Raw genomic sequence first — 17,425 nt, 5'->3', positions numbered from 1 at the left:
TTAGAACTATTCATTTGGCATTTTCCCTTGTCTCTCAACCTTGAAAATTGCTTCCTGCCTGAGATTCCCATAAAGCAAGTGAGCAATGGCCCTTTATTTCCTCCTTGTAAGATCCATGCTACTGCAAAGAGAATATACCGCATGGCATTCCTGTAACTTAGTGGCATGTAGGTGCTTGAAGTGTGATCAGTCTATCTCCCTCATGAACTGCAGATTCATTCAGAGCAGGAGCATTTGCTTACCAAACCTCATGAAAGAGGCTACTTGCATAGAATGTAAATGATTAAATAAGTGAAAATTAAGTGAGACATAGGTGAGTAGCAGGATAAGTCTGTGGACAGATACATGGGTTTGTCCATGTTTATGGTTAGACATGAGGGCAATCGGACCCTGATGTCACACCCTACCTGCTGCTGCTTGGCAGAAGACCATAGATCTTCTTGTTGGCCTCCACACAGAGCTACATTGTTTCCTCACAGCACACTTGCAGTTCAATCTGCTCCCCCAGTAGCTTTCTGTTCTTGTTCCACTACATCTTTACTTTGTGCTTCACCTGAGTACACTCACTCAGCAGATGGCAGTGCCTGCTGCTGAACAGACAACCCAAAACCATGATTTCCTGCCAACTTCAATTTGCCCAACACTCCTCCAAGTACCATCCTCCCTGCAAGGACCCTGATCCACAGACAGCTGCAGACTAGGGGCCACAGTTTACTTGTCGACACCAAATAGAACCTGTCAAATCCAGAGACCAGCCACATTCCACAAGGCTCAAAGTACTTCTGAAAACCCTGAAACCAAGAGGGTTTCATGTACTTCAAGGAAGAGACCATCGTCCACATGGGTGCTTATATGTCTGTGGTATTAGAAAACCATCAGCAGTTAGAGGACAAATCCCCTCTGAGAGTGGATAGGAGTTTCAAATATATGCAAACTTTCCATGTGTCTCATGGATCCCAGAACTATCCATTTCCTGTCTGAGCTCTAGAGGCTGAGGTTTGATTAATATTCCCATCATGGTGCAAATCTTTTCTATCTACAGAATCCTGAGTTGGGAAGAATAATGATTGGATTGTTTGAGACACTGTTCAAACCTAGGACAACTGAGTTCAAAGGGTACAAATCCAAGACCCTTGCCTAGAGGCAGATCCTCCTGTAAAAGGCAGACAGTATAGAATCAGAGCCCTGACATTTGTTTAAAGTCTTAGAAGGGCAGAACATCCCCTGCCTAGTGGTGTGGTCTCAACTGTGTCAGTGACTCACCTGAAGGAATAGTACTCTTCAATAAGCTTCTTGCAATTCTCCATGGCATCACTCATCCTATTTTTCATTTTCTGCATGTTCATCGTTGTCTTCTCATGTTGTAAATGAAGCATCCTGAATTTAATATTCAGCCTGTCATAGAGTTTGGACCAAGGGGAAAATATCTCTATGAACTAAGGATTCAAGAATTACATGAGTTCAGGATGTATCCTGGACTACCCCAGCCTGGTATATGGCATACCCTTGCTACTTTGAACTGGGTTCTCTTGCTCCATATTAAACTTATAATGCTGGGCAAGGAACAGCAGAGAACAGATGGGGAACAGTTGGAGGTAGCTGACATTTAGGTGATCTCACAGCGGACCTCACAGAACAGAATAGTTCTTTAAGAAGTTTCCATGAGTCTGTGCCACAAGTTTCTTTAATGACATCAATGATGTCTTCTCTTCTGTTATTTTAAATTTGATCATTTATTTACATTTCACATGCTATCCTTTTTCCTGGATTCCCCTCTGAACCCCCCCTATACCATTTTCCCATCCCTTGCTTTTAAGTGTGTGTCCCCTCCACCCACCCACCCACCCATTTCTACTTACCATCCTGTGATTCCCCTCTACTGGAGCATTGAGCTTTCACAGGACCAAGGGCCTCTGCTCCCATTGGTGTTCCACAAGGCCATCCTCTGCTACATATGCAGCTGGAGTCATGTCTCCCTCCATGTGTACACAGGTTTGTGGTTTAGTGTCTGGGAGCTATGGCTTCTGGTTGGTTCATATTTTTGACTCTTCAATGGGGCTGCAAACCCCTTCAGCTGCCTGGGTACCTTCCCTAACACCTCCATTTGTGACCCCATTCTCAGTGCAATGGTTGGCTGCAAGTATCCTCCTCTGTATTTGTCAGGCTCTGGCAGATCCTCTCAGGAGACAGCTATATCAGACTCCTGTTAGAAAGTGTTCTTGGCATCAACAATAGTGTCTGGGTGGAGAACTGTATGTGGGATGAATCCTCAGGTGAGGCAGTTCCTGGATGGCCTTTTCTTAAGTCTCCCCTCCACAATATTTCTCTGTCTCTCCTTCATAAGTATTTTGTTCCCCCTTCTAAGAAGGACCAAAATATCCACATTTTGGTTTTCCTTCCTCTTGAGCTTCATCTGGTATTCAAATTATATATTGGGTGTTCTGAGCTTTGGGGATAATATCCATTGATCAGTGTGTGAATACCATGTGTGTTCCTTTGTGACTGGGTCACCTTGCTCAGCATGGTATTATCTAGTTCCAAGAATTTCATGAAGTCGTTGTTTTTAATAGCTGAGTAGTACTTTATTGTATCAATGTACCACATTTTCATTATCCATTCCTCTTTGAAGGGCATCTGGGTTCTTTCCAGATTCTGGATCTTATAAATAAGGCTGCTATGACCAGAGTGGAGCCTGTGTCCTCCTTCTGTGTTGGAGCATCTTTTTGCTATATGCCCAGGAGTGGTAAGGATGGATCCTCAGGTACTAGTATGTCCAATTTTCCCTAGGAACTGCCATACTGATTTCCAGGGTTGTTGTAGCTGCTTATAAACTCACCAAAAAATGGAGGAGTGTTCCTCTTTCTCTACATCCTTGCCAGCATCAGCTATCACCTAAGTTTTTGATCTTAGCCATTTTGACTGGTTTGAGGTGGAATCTGAGGGTTGTTTTGATTAGCAATTCCCTGAGGACTAAGGACATTTGACATTCTTTGTTGTTCTCAATCATCTGGTATTCCTCAGTTGAGAATTCTTTGTTTAACTCTGTACCCCATTTATTAATATGATTATTTTGTTCTTGATTCTAGCTTCTTGAGTTCCTTGTATTTATTGGATATTAGCCGTCTTTTCAAATGTAGAGTTAGCAAAGATCTTTTCCCCATCAGTTGGTTGCATTTTTTGCTATTAACAGTGTCCTTTGGCTTACAGAAGTTTTGCAATTTTATGAGGTCTCATTTTTCAATTCTTGATCTTAGTGCATTACCAGTGGTGTTCTGTTCAGGACTTGTGTACTATATTGAATAGGTAGGGAGAGAGGGCAGCTTTGTCAAGTCTCTGATTTTAGTGGGATTGCTTCAAGGTTCTCTTCGTGTAGTTTAATGTTGGCTACTGGTTTGCTGTATAGTGCTTTTAGTCTGTTTAGGTATGGGCCTTGATTCCTGATTTTTCCAAGCCTTTTATCATGAAGGAGTTTTGGCTTTGTCACATGCTTTCTCAGGATCTAATGAAATGATCATGTGTTTTTTATTCTTTGAGTTTGTTTAAAGAGGATTATATTGATGGATTTCCATATATTGAACCATCCCTACATCTCTGGTATGAAGCCTACTTGGTCTTGATGGATCAAGTTGTTTTGATGTGTTTTTGGATTTGGCTTGCAAGAATTTTATTGAATATGTTTGCATCGATATTCATAAGTGAAATTGGTCTGAAGTTCTCTTTCTTGGTTGGATCTTTGTGTGGTTTAGGTCCATCCCATCCATATTTTCCAGTGTTGTTGATTACAGGATTTTGTAGTAGAATTTGATCACTGTTTTCGGACTTCCTACTCACCTACTGACTGACCTGGGTGCTCTTTTCATATTTTTTACAATGCAATACATTCAAAGATGCTGGATAATGACTGTGGGTCACATTTCTTTCCTTCTGTTCAAATCAAACTCATCTGTGGCAGGTTTTGTGAGCAGATTATGATGGATCAACTTGAAGTTAGCTAGAGGTTTTGTTAGGAGGCGTTCATGAATGATTACAGTTGCATAGTCCAGCTTTGCTGTGCAGAGATTGTAACTTCCATTTAGAATTACATATCTCAGGATCAAAAAGTTTTGAAAGGGGAAATAATGTGTAAGCCAGGGCAGGAGAGCCTGGCTGAATCTAAGAACCTTGTAGACAGCATGGAAAACCCAACAACTCTTCCTGAAGCTGAAAGATTGCTGAAACAAACCAGTCTTCTCTTTTGCCTCCCTGGGTAATGAACGGATATGTGTGTGTGCATTTGTGTGTGTATGTGTGTGTTTCTGTGTTTATGTGTGTGTGTGCAAGTGTTTTTTCTTTGTGTGTGTGTGTTGTTTGTGCTTGTATTTATGGTGTGATTTTATGTATTCATGTGGGTGTATAAGTATGGATGTGAGCCTCGCAGTGTGTGTGTCTGTATGTTGTAAATGTATGTGTATATCTGCATGTGCACATATGGCCATGTGTGTAGATCTTTGTACAATATTGTCTATGGTTATGAGCACACATACATTCATATATATGTGCTTACCTAGGTATGGTTGAACATCTGTACTCATGCTGAGCATATGTGAAGGGGTGGTGTATGGTCACTTGCTCATGGAAGGAACATCTTTAAAAAGATTGCACCCAACATAGATGAGAAAGTGCTATGGTCACTCAGGTTCTTACCACTCTGTATCCATCGAACATTGCATGAAGCCTCCCAACTTTTTGCATGTCCATCTTTGAACAAAGGAGCAAAATGTCTGTAGTTGTAAATATAAAAGTTCTCAGAGTTTGTAGAGGTAAAAAACTATTCAGCCACAATAAAATCATTTGGTGGAAACCAAAGGAATGGGGTACATGAAGGTTAGTAGGCTGCTGTGGCAAATCAAGGTGCCAGGAACACAGAAAGACTGGCTGGGCAGTTGTGTCCCTTCTCTGTCCAGGGTGAATGGTAACAGCTCACTGAAAGGTCAGGGGTTTACTGTTTCTCCCCTACAGCCTGTTTTCTTCTCATCCTCAATGCTAGCTAGCATTTTCTTTCCACCTTTGCTAACATTGGCTCAGTTATCCTTGGTTGTGAAACATGGCCTGGATTTTGTTCTTTGAGACATTCTGAAAAGCAGCGTGCTTGCAGCTGCTTCCAACAGAAGCAGAATTCCCACAGCCATTGTGAGGTGTGAGAACAGGTCTGTCTCAGTGCAGTGCAGCCCACTTAGGCTCATGATACTCTACTGCTCTGTTTCTGCAGCACTCAGTAGCTCCTTTTATCCCAACCTTGTTCACACTGTGTTAAAATTGACTTCATGGAAATTTGGGGGAGATGAGGACCCTTCAGATACTGCTGTTAGCAGTGCATGATAGAGCCCTGGCAGAAGTCATGTACAATTCTTCAGAAAGTTGAACTGCAGTGTCTGGGTTACCCAGTGATTCCAGAATGAGAATTGGCTGTCCACAGAAAAACTAGGAAACATTTGGGTTTTAAAAGTATTCCTTAGAGCAGCCCCAAATTGAGACTATCTAAATGTTCATCAGTCAAAGAATGAAAATGTACAGTGTGGTCCAGCCCTTCCATGTGATATATTGTGGTATGAAATCATACATCATTTGGCCATGAGATCATCAGCCTTCTGTTAGCCAATCAAATCCCTGATACAGTCACCTTATATTAAAGAATTTGTATGAAGAATTAAAGATTTTGTATGAAGATTTTCTAGTTTCCTGACATCATTGCTTTGTGCATGAAGTAAGGCATTCCATGGTTAAGAGAGCTCCTTTTGAAGAAAAATGTTTATCTTAAAGCAAAAGGGAAGCAGTGGGTGAGAGCAAGGGGCTGGGTCTTTCTGGGGGAACCAAGCCTTTACTATACAGCCTGGAGAACTTACTAAGTGGGCTTTGCTACAAGGACAAGGACTTCCAAGCCTCACCTTGTCTGTGCACTTTGCCAGAGTTCTTTGTCTCTCTGCACACTATGTTCTTTCTCCATGCAACAGAAGTTAACTTTCTTTTCTACAGTAGTACAGGTTAGTGCCACTTGCATTTGCATTAATTGGGAAACTAAACAGGTGACAGTGTGCTTGCATGTGTTCACACATGTCCTTGTGTGTGTATGTTCATGAGTGTGTATGTATCTGTGCACATGTGTGTATGTGCCCACAAAAACACACAAATGCTTATAACCCTCCACCAAATCACAATTATCTATTGAACAAGAGCAGGAAAGACTTGAGGAATGCCTGTAGTTCTTGCTGAAGCTGAAGGAGTTGGTCACCTCCTCAAAAGACTTGGCAGTAGAACTGCAGCATCCCTTCAATGTCTTCCAAATGAACTTAAGAGCTCAGGCTGGGAGGAGGGGGTAAAACCAATTAGGTCCCCAGTATTTTTGAACATTTGGGGTTTCTTATCATTTGCATGCTTCTCAGCTGTCCATATGTTGTGGATAATCCAGCATGGTATACTGTGATGCTATCATGATGCTACCCTGACAGAGTAAACAGCAGTAGCACCATACTATCTCTTCTGATCTGTGTTGAAGTAGCTCCCATATTATTCACAAGTGTTGCTGAAGATAATGTAGGTTAGAGGTGAGGACAGTTCCTCTCTCGTTGTATTAGTCGTTTGCTCTTCCAAAGGCAAACAACTGGAGATTCTCCAGTTTCACAGCTTGTGTGAAGTGACTTGCCAAGAACCATGAAGGAGGAAGGACAAATAACTTAAAACTTATGGAATGCAGCCCATGGGTTACCACAGCCACAGGGGTAGGCCTTGGTGTGGCATGGCCATGAAGACGCTGTCCTGAGGACAGTATGCTGTTATGAAGTACTGCTCTGCTTCCTGCCCTTACATTCCCTCTTAATCTATGAGTTATTTGAAAACATTAGGGGTGCTTCCTGTCCCCCACCTGACAGTGTCTCTGGCATTCACAATATTAATGCTTGATTTCTATCAGACATTGCTGGTGGAGCACATCATGATTCAGTCCCCATCCTAAAGAAAATGTAGATTGTCGACAATGATCACCACACTTAGAAAACCTTTGGAACAATAAAGTCTTTATTGAAGGTCTGTAGCCATGTTTTTTACTACTGGCTCTAATGTAAAAAACCTTAGGGAACACTATGAAGATCACAAAGCCGTACTGTTATTAGTTAAAGCTCTGGACCTTTTTGTGTTCAGAGAACAAAACCATGGTAGCACTGGCTTACAGGACCCTCACTGAGGGTGGAAAGGAGTTAACTGATGACTTATACCCTTATTTTGACTTCAGCTTCCTGATATGGTTTACTAAGAATTGCTAATGAGTAGATATGCATTTTGAGGATTTAAGGTAGATATGACTGATTATTATATAAATGCTTAAATTTGTGATTCTTTCAAGAATTTTACAAGATCACTTTTAAAGATAAATAATAAAACAATTCCTTCTTTCTTTATAAATGCCAATTGCTCCCTTCCAGTAAGGGAAACTAGCTGAGAAACTTTCCATTCTTGCTTACATTTTGTTAATCCATAATAAGTTGCTTGGTTATGGATGTACGTGGCTTTATAAGAATAACTTCATTTTTTTAACCTTAATACATAATGTTATTTCCTTTAATGCTAATGATGTATTAACACATTGTTTTTTATCATAATCATTTATTGGAAGGAAACTGAAACATATTCACATTTAATTGTATACTGCTTGAAAGAGTTTGCTGGGATATATAAATGATGGATGAAAGAATAAAGCATGGTGTGGTGTGGCTGGAGAACTGTGTCTTCCATCCATCGACTATGTGTGTCCATGTAAAGGTTGTGTTAAAGGGGATTAGAACATTGTTCCTACTCTCCACCAATTGTGTTTACTGATATATGTATATATGTGTGGAATACTTGGAACCTGGTTTTGGAGCTTTGCTCTAATTTTTCAGTGTGTGAATATAGACATGTCTATCTGTAGGTCTGTATACATGTGTGTGTGTGTGTGTGTGTGTGTGCATGTGTATCCATGCATGTATATTTGTATGTATAAACTTATTAGATTCTGCCCTTTGCTTCATTCATTCATTCATTCATTCATTCAGTGTGTGTGTTCGAGTGTGTGCGTGTGTGTGTGTGTGTGTGTGTATTTGTGCGTATATGTGAATTTTCTCTATTTTCTTTTTTCACTTCCCCCAAGGTGTTAAAAAACATCATAGATTATGCACTGGCCACAGGGTGTTATTACCAGTAAATTAGATTTTCTGACCTCAGAAAAAAAGTCTGTTGAGTAACATGTTTAATCACTGGTTGCCTTTGGCAGTAGACCCCGTTAGTATCTGAAGCTACCCTAGTCAGCAGCACTGTCATTTACAGCTAATGGCTGCCTGTTTCTATTTACCCATTACTAGGATGCTAAAGCTAGAGTTATTGGCATTGACTGGTCCTGGAAAGTATTTAGAGAGTACTTCAGACTCACATTTGACCTCTTTGGACAAAAGGTAATCCACTGGAAATTTTGGAACTTGAATTAGCACACAGACATGAAAGTATTGGCTGAAAAATCACACAATGGTCAACATATTTAGAGGAATACCCTGCTGAAGACATAATCCTTCCTCACAGAAAAGCTAGCAAATGCTTTATATATTACGCCAGAAGAAATAAATTATCAATAAATTATCAAAAGCATCCCTTAGGTCAATAAAGTATATTCAATGATAAACCCTGTAGGAAAAAACAATTATTTGGCTGGGAAATTTCAGGTAACTTCCTGACACTCATGGGCTATATTGAGTATTGTGAGATAATGTGAAATCAGCTTAAACGCATGTGCATAGCAGGCACCATTCCAAAAGTATCCAGAAGCAGCATGATGTACTACATTCAGGGCAAAGATGGTGCCTCCCAGACCCAGAAATTCTGATGAGATCCAGCTAATAATAAAGGAATCATATATGGGATTCACTTGTGAATCTCATGACAGTACAACTGGACAACAACAACAAACATGACCTTCAGGAAGAACAACCTGAGCTTTCAACCAGTGTTGTACCTGCAGCTGATGAGAATCATACATGAGCCTCAGATGGCCAAAATATCAATGCGAAAGAAAAATTCAACTTCTCAGATTAATCAATATTGCTGAATCTTGTTGGAAAACAGAACCTAAGGACACTACAAATTATTTACCATGCAGTCGTGAATCCCACTGGAGAGAATAATGATCAGTAGTATGTGGTTAATCTGAACCACAAGGATGTGTGCAAATGGTCTAAGTTGGGGGTGATGTGGTGTACTAATAAAGTGTATAACAGAGGAGGTTATGCTCTCTTTCAAGATGGGTGCTCCTAACCTTATGGAGCATGACATAGTATGGACTCTTCTACATACTTGCTGTCCATTGTGTGTGGCATGAAGGATGTGTCCAGGATATGAAGTGCATCATCCACAATTAAGTTAAACCCAGTGTCACAGACAGAACTTAGGATTCCTGCTCCACTCTTAAAACTCCTTTGATAAATGATGACATATTAGAGTTTCAGAGGGATCATCTGAAATGTGTAACTGTAAAACTTTCTGTGAAATAGCATTTCAGAGAATTCTACTGCTGCAACTGTTTAACTGCCATTATTCATTTCTCAATGTTATAGGTCAGGACCAAGACATTATTAGACATACCTGTGTGGGGAAAGTAAGAGCTGCTATCATACTTCAAGCCTAGAACCTAAGAAAATTCAATATTTCTAACTAATGTAAAGAGTGCCTACTTGGGAATGAACAAAGCTGTAATTCATTAGGTTCAGCAGCCATTTCACAGCCAAGGAAGAAATATCATATCCAAGTCAGTGCTGCTGTGTGCAGTATGTGTCAGAAAAACAGGAGGGGAGCTATGGGTAAGCAGGACAAAGCATGAAGGATACTTAGGATGCTAGAAATTATAGTCTATGTTATATGGTGTATATTATATTATACAATGTGTTACAAAATTATTGCTCTACATCAAGAAGATGTTCATCTTCTTAGGAAGTGGAAATATTTGAGCAGAGGTTCCAGATTGGCAGGGCAAGTGTGTTTCTACACAGAGGTGTGCAGGATACCCCTCTTGCTTTGCTTGCAGCAGGCAGGGCTTCAGACAGAGCAGAAGCACATCCATAGCTGCTCAGCATTCAGGAGAAAAAGTTCAAGAGTAAAAATTAATACTAGTTTTGATCTGTCTGCGATAATCTTTAAAGGAGGTGAGATAACTAAGGTTAAAGTCTTTGAGCAAAAGCCCATAATACATTCCATCCTTAGCCTTGGGAAGGATTCACCTTAAAAGCCCCTAAAGACATAGCAATGAATATCTCCATAGCCTATTACCTCTGAAACTGCCTTTATACCCTGCCTTCAAGGCTGGCCACATGGTTTAGTTCACCACTGCTAAACTGCAGCAAGAGAACACTGCTCATAGTGATTTGTGTTTATTTGCTTGTTTGTTTGATTTTGGTTTGGGTTTTGTTTGGTTTGAGGTTTAGGCTTTTTGTTCCACTGGTTTGAGGTTTTGATAATTATTTTTCTTTTTTTCTGGTCATTATTTTGGTATTTTGATATGGCTATATGCATTGGCTATACTGATCTAGCTGATTAGAGAAATGGCTGCATTTTGTGAATTAGAATAATTTTCAAAGCCTTCATACTTTGACAGCTCTTGTCACCATGTGTGTTGTCACAGTGCTGTATCCCCAGAATTCACAGACAGAGATGGATCTCTATGAGCTTCAGGCTACATTGTAAATTCCCAGCCAGCTAGCCAGTTCTACACAGTAGTTTTTAGGGGGCATGGATACCATGTGAATACCCACTTAATGATGAAAAATGTATCCATACCGTATCCTTTAGGTCATATGTTTAGATACCCCTAAAATATGGTGCAGGTATTCACATGGTCCTGAAATAGTCATGCAAACAAAATTAATGAGAGCCACCACTGTATTTTTCTAAAGCCTCTTAGTAAAGGAGTATTCATTCAGAGTTTTTTTTTTTTTTTTTAAAGAAATCCTGAGCTATTTGCCTCTCACTTCCTTGAAATACAGCCTCGGGGATAACTATAAAGGTGAAATAATGACTTCCAGGTAAAGACTTCCCAAATTTCCATGTTGAGAATTCCCACACATGTTGAGATGTGGCTTTATTTTTAGGTAATATTAGTGTGGCGACACATTGGGAGCTTTTGTGGTGTTGCTTTGTTTTGGAGGGTTGTTGTTTGTTTTCTTTTATTTATATGTATCTTTCCCTGCTGGATGTCTGTGCACCACATGCATGCAATTCCTCCCGAGGCCTCTAGGGGCTGAAGGGGCGTTCAGAGCTGGGCTGCCTTGAGTACCTCTGCATGCTTGCCCACTCCTGAGACCAGCCTCACCCCTCCTAGGCCCGAAGCAGATTCCCAAGGCCTATAAAGGCAGGTTGTATGGGGCCTGCAAAAGAGACTTGGGATTCACCCACTTCTCCATGGTATCCCAAGGAAAGGCACTTGGTGTCCTGACTAACAGTCCCATGTGGAGCCTGATTCTCACTGCAGAGCATAGCCTGCTCCACAGACCCTGACCCTAGGCCTCCATGTTCACAATGCCAACTGCTGGCTTCTGCCAGCAGGGGTCCACAGTAGTGATCCATCTCAAGGCAGGGCGACCCAGAATTACCTGGAGGGATCCCTGGAAACCTACTGACTCCTGGGATACATTCCATTCCGGGATCAGTTCTAGAAGAAATGTGCAGTTGTGCATTTTGCCGGTTGCCAGGTGATACTGCACTAATCCTAGATCACACTTGGAGACCAACTGCTCTGCAGCTAACATGTGCTTGGTGTCCAGACATGTAGCGTTTTCCCAGAGAACTGTTAGTACAGTCAACAAATGAATCTGAGTTAGTGAGTGACTTTTACACCAGATTTACACCTTCCCATCTCACCTTCCAATCTCTTCTATTAAGGACAGCTTCCCAGAGCACTCAAGTATTATGAACCAAAAATAAAAATAAAAATGTTGCTGTCAATAAGGTGAAAATTTCAGAAGGAGGAAGTAGAGAAAGTGTCAGTTGGGAATCTACTCCTCTGAAATGAAGCTGTCCTCGGAAATTACTGACAGAGATCTCAATAACAGCATCTCAGGAATTTCATGCACAGTATTCCCAGACTAGGCTGATTAGGAAATGTAAAGAAAAGTAAATGCTTGTCAACATTTTCCATGATTATCCTTGTTTTGCCACACAGTGCCAAATGGTGTTTTTTTTTAACTATTTAATTTTATATCGTTTTATTTTTTTGAGACAGGGTCATCATGAGCTTTAATTAGCTTAGATCTCGCTATTTATTTATTTATTTATTTATTTATTTATTGGGGGGACATGAAAGAATATTATGATACCCACGTGGTGGTCAGATGATAACTCAGTGTGGCGGTCACATGAAGCAAGGGTGGAGAGGATTTCAAAATAAACCTGTAGCTCTGACTTTACAGACTCTTTTACAGGGTTCTGAAGACTCAACTCAGATTCAACACTGTAACTCTCAAGGTAGGTCTGGGTCTTGTTTTTAATGTGACCCTGGTTCCCAAACTGCCCCTCTTTCTGATATCAGTCTGCTTCTGCCTCCTGAGTGCTGGGATCAAACAGATTTTCTGCACTCCACTGTTCTGCATATTTTAATGCTTCTTATATAATTTTTGAATTCCCTGATTTCATCAGAGTGTAAAAGACCTTTGAAGATTATGTTACCCTGGGCTGACACCTTGTGGTAAAATCGACTCTTGCAGCTTCTATTTCTAAGGATGGAAGAAAAATCATTAAAAGGAGGGTTAGAGAAATTGCTAGTGAGTGAGATAAGCCACACAACCACAGGGAAAAGGGTCCAGTTCTGAGCACCCAGCTTGTCCTTCAGTGTCCCCGTCACTGGCTAGAATCTTCATAATAAAGTTGATACACCAGAAGGTTAAATAAATTATCTCCTACAAACAAGTCTGTACACCTAAACTGCACTCAAATACTTTTATCATATTTATTTATTTATTTATTTATTTATTTATTTATTTATTGTAGGTATGTGGATGAATGTCACTGTACTCATGTGGAGGTCTGATGATCATTCGGTGTGGTGGTCACAAGAAGCAAGGGTTGAGAGGACCTCAAAATAAACCTGTAGCTCCAACTTCAGAGACTTCTTTCCTCTGACCATGCAGTTCTGCAGATTCAACTCAGACTCCAGAAACTGTAACTCCCACCCAAGGTGATAGGAAACATTTGCAATTCACCATCTGAGTTGTGTCTCCAACCCGAGTATTGTTTTCTATGTGGTTCTAGGTCAAGGGCTTCCCAACTTGATGAATCTATGTGCATTTGAAGAATAATTTCTGGACTCCTATAGAGTGTGGGATGCCATTTTAGAGGTGAATGGAGTAATGTGGTATGAAAGCAAAAGGAGAGAAGACACTACAGAGACTGATTATAATGGGAGGGCCCAGAAAAAGAGAGGCTGAACGTGATTGTTACATTTTGTATCACGGGCTGAATATCACATGGAGCCCATTGAGATATGTTAGTGTGGCTAAAGAATTAAAATTAAAAATAGCTAGTTGGGGTACTGCTTAGCTCCAACACAGGTCTCCAAACCCTGACACAATCTGATTTTGTTTTTAATCACAGAGAAGTAGTTAAATGCTTTACCATAACTGAAAAACCACCCTAGCTGTAATAACACATCTCTTCCTCCCCAATCTCCCCTTCTTTCATCTCTCCCCCTCATTCTTTCCCCTCCTTTCCTTTCTTTCTTTTCTTTTTTCTTGGGATGTGAGCCAAAGACTTCATGCAGAACTACTGTCCAGAACATACAGGCACTAAGGAGTCTGATCAAGATCTGCTTTCTCTCATTGCTGATGACATCCTGGCAATAGTCATGTTTGTCCTTCATTCTACTTCGGGTAGCATCTGTTCATTTCCATGCATTTCTGCTTGCTCAGGGCCTTCACATTCATAAGAGAGGATAGATCACTTACACACAGCAACACAGACCTCTTCTCAGCAGCTTTTCTGAGTTCTCATAGCACCTTAGCTCCCTATTTCTTGTTTTATTTTAAACACAAAACTACCTAAGTGCTAATATGCATATTTTTAAGGGTTTGCTCAGGTGCAATTGAAATGCTAAGTTCTGAACCCCAAGACCTGGTTGCTCCAAGATAAAAGGATCTTCATGTACACCAGCCTTTGTTGTGTAAACCTTGCTCCCCAATTTAAAAATATTGGTTAAATGAAACTGGCAAAAGCCAATTACTGGGGGGGGGGGAAAAGAGTGAAGTAAAGTGTGAGTTACCAGGCTGTGGGGGTGGGGTGTGGGTCACAGGTAGGGACCACAAGGAGAAGAGAGGATTGAGATAGGAGGTGATAGTATAAAGATACAGATAGAAAAAAGGCAGAGGAGGAAGAGGAAGAGAAGGAGAAGGAGACAAAGAAAACAGGAGGTCTCCTTTAGTCCTAATGGACCAGCAGCAGGTATCAGACTGTGATGCTTCTCCAGGATGCGAGACTGCTGCAGCATCAAGAACCCAGAAAATTTTCAACAACAAGTATTTGGGAAATACAGTGGGGTAGTAGCCAGATCTTGGGGGTCAGTATTTATCATTTTAATACATAGCAGTACCGGATCAACCCCCTATATATTCCTTCAGTCTATTAATGAGTACTTACTAAGAACACTGTGTTACAAAAAACCTACAGAATCAACTAATGTGGGGTCATAGAAGCTCACAGAGACTGAACTGACAACCACGGAGCCAGCATGGATCTGCCCTAGGCAATTCTGCGTATGATATGGTTGTGTTTACTTTGACCACCTTGTGGTAATCCTAAGAGCAGGAGGGGAGGATGTCTCTATCTCTTTCTTTTGCCTTTTTTAAGGATAATTTGACTCCTACTGGGTTGTGTAGTTCCAGCCTTGATATGAGGGGAGGTGCCTATTCTTGATGCAACTTGATGTGCCATATTTGTTTGATATGCCTGAGAGGCTTCCCTTTTTCTAAAGTGAAAAGAAGGAGGAGTAGGTGCGCCAGAAGCAGAGATAAGGGGAGGATCGGGAAGGAGAGGAAGGAGGGGCAACTGTGGTCAGGATCTAATAATCTATGAGAGAATAAATAGTTAAAGAACACTGTGTTATATGCAGTGTTGTGTTAAAACCCGTAAATTCAAACTCGTTACTTAGAGTCCTGCAAAGACATTGTACTTGGAAGATAAGTATCTGTAATCAAAGTGCAAAAAAAAGGAAAGAAGGAAATGGGGAAGCTATGTTTAATTTCACTCCAAGTTTGAACTATCTATCAGCTTCATTTTGCTGCTTTGAAAGCGTTTGAAATGTGGGTATATATTTAGCATACTGATGCAAAGCCTTCTGCATCCCGTAGAGACAGTACCCAATGACTTTCTGTGTGTAAGTGTCTATAAACATATGGGGAAATAAATGCATGACTTGGAGCTATGGTTAAACACAGGACAGACTTTTGTTAGAGAGAAGAGGAAATGGAGACAAATCTGCTTCTCCATCTTTTCTTCCCTTACCTTGATGGAAAGCCCTGCTGAGGCTGTGCACTGAGGAAGAACTGGGGAAAAGGCAGAGGGAGTCTTCACCATGTTCTTCCAGTAATCTAAAATGGTCTGGGAAAGAGAAAGGAGGTAGTTGGGGCAGCAGTGGACTAACAGACTCAATGGGAACACAGTGAGAGAGGCATTCAAGATGGAAAGAAAAGTGAATAAGCAAGGCAGGTAGTGAAGAAAAGTGAGGTAAAGACTTGCACAACACAAGGATGTGTAAGAATGTAATTTCAGGTCTCAGCTTGAACTTAAAATTAAAAGATTCTTAAGTTTGAGTCAAATATTAGCTGCCCAAGAGGCACATCCCAGGAGGAGCACATTCCAAAGACTCAAACAAACATTCCAGGAAAAAAAGACCCAAGATAGGAGTCTATGAACCATTAACAAGTAAACCTTGGTAAACAGAAGCTATTTAAGCTGACCTTCTTTGTTGTAAAAAAGATAAGGTGTAAATTTGAGTTACTTAGAAACCAGGCCTGGGAACAGAAACCAGGCCTGGGAATGGCTGTTGGAGTTTGGCCTTTATGGTTATTGTTAAGAAGTAACTGTATTAGTGCCCTCATAAATTTTGTAAAAATAGTATATAAGCTGCCCTTAGCTTTAATTTGGGGTTCTTCTTGCCTGCATACAAGAGAACCCTAGTATCCTGGTTGTCATCTGGTCATCTTATGATTAATAAACCTCATGTTATTGCAAGGAATCCTGTCCTTGAGTGTCTCTGGGAGCAAGTTCCCTGGTTTTGTATCTTTAGAGTCCAACAGATGGTCTTTGAGCAGAAGCTCAAAAGTCTATGATTTTGTTGAATATGTTTTCTGTGCCATTGAACTTGTAATCTTCACCCTCTTCTATTTCTATTATTCTAATATTTTTGATCTTTTCATTGTGTCCTGAATTTCCTGAATGTTTTGGGTTACAGGTATTTTACACTTTGTAGTTTTTTTTTGACTGACTTCTCAATATCATCTGTGGTATCTCCTATGCCTGAGATTTTCTTTTCTATCTCTTGTATTCTGTTGGTGTTGCTTGCATCTTTAGCTCCTGATCTCTGTTGTAGGTTGTCCATCCACAGGGTTGCCTACATCTGTGATTATTCTCAGGTTCTTTTGCTCTTGTGTTTTCTTGTTTTTCTTTTTTATGTATTTACATTTCAAAATGTTATCGCCCTCCACAGTTTCTCCTCCATAACACACTTTTATACCACCTCCCTATGCCTTTATGCAGGTGCTGCCTCACCCACCCACCCATTCCTGCCTCAGCACCCTAGCATTTCCCTACCCTGCACATGGAGCTTCCACTGGACAAACCTCAGCTGCTCCTTTCCTAAAAAGGGTCTCTCAGAGCCTGGAGATCCTGTGGTTTACAACCAAGGGTATAGGTCACAACACCCAAAGAATGATCCCATTATATAATTGCCATGATGGCAAACACTTAATGAAAATACACATATGGTCACAACTTATCTTTGATGACCCTTATTGTATTTCACCTTACCTTAGCTTCTGTAAGTACTTTTTATTAACTCATTAAACAGAGAAATTATCCTCTCATTAGTCATGATACATTTGTCCTACTCTGACATTTGATACTGGGTCTGAAGAACACAGTGAATAACCTTTACCAGTTTTGAAAAACACAAGATTTCTGAGAGCTTTTTAAAAAATTATTATTTAGATTGCACCTCAAGGGAAAAGAACTCCAATGCCTGAAGCAATCATGGTAATTCCCCACACTACACAGCAATCTATTCTTCCCAGATAAATCCAGTTCTTCCTCTTCCTCTTCATCCCAAGGTCAAACCTATAAAAGTACCCTTAGAAAACACTATGGCCCTCTAATAGATTGATTTGATTGATTT

General features: G+C 40.6%; 1 pseudogene; it reads right to left on the bottom strand.

Moving 5' to 3' along the window:
• LOC117702790 (disks large homolog 5-like) overlaps positions 1–17,425 on the bottom strand; it is a 38,508-nt pseudogene that overhangs the window by 10,144 nt on the left and 10,939 nt on the right.

Source organism: Arvicanthis niloticus, chromosome 2 (assembly GCF_011762505.2).
Source record: "Arvicanthis niloticus isolate mArvNil1 chromosome 2, mArvNil1.pat.X, whole genome shotgun sequence".
Lineage (NCBI taxonomy): Eukaryota > Metazoa > Chordata > Mammalia > Rodentia > Muridae > Arvicanthis > Arvicanthis niloticus.
Note: the sequence above shows the minus strand (reverse complement) of the source record. Positions and strands in the feature narration are given on the sequence as shown.